Below are 510 nucleotides of genomic sequence, written 5' to 3'. Positions count from 1 at the left end.
GTTTACTCACTACAATATGGTGCAAACACATGTAACATTTAGGATGCTTTCGATATCAAGTTTTGCTGGTTAGTTTTGTCCTTGACACGGGAACAAGATGACCAACAATCTAAAACATGAAATTTCTGAAATTGTTTTTTTCAAAAGAAATAATGGTAGATTAAATACTAGGAAATTAATATAAAATAGGAAATATACAAAGACAGTTTACTACAGGAAACTACAGTTCAGTGTAAATAACAACAACAAAAACAATAAAATGGTCCAAGAACTGGTAACTTAAGCAGGTTCGTACAGATACTGCAAAATAAAATTCCAGGACGTTCAAGGACTAAAATCAGATCTCACTTATCAAACAATAATTTTATTATCTTTCAAATTCTAATAAATAAACGAATAAAACAAAATGGTACAAATAAAGTGCAGCACATACAAAGAATGCAATGACTGTGGCAAATTTAACATTTGAAAGGATACTATGGCAAAGTTATCGCTTTCCTTATTCAAACT

The sequence above is a fragment of the Sinocyclocheilus rhinocerous genome, unplaced genomic scaffold (genome assembly GCF_001515625.1).
Source record: "Sinocyclocheilus rhinocerous isolate Xijiao unplaced genomic scaffold, SAMN03320098_v1.1 scaffold611, whole genome shotgun sequence".
Classification (NCBI taxonomy): Eukaryota; Metazoa; Chordata; class Actinopteri; order Cypriniformes; family Cyprinidae; genus Sinocyclocheilus; species Sinocyclocheilus rhinocerous.
The sequence above is the reverse complement of the archived record's forward strand: the minus strand, read 5'-3'. Positions refer to the sequence as shown.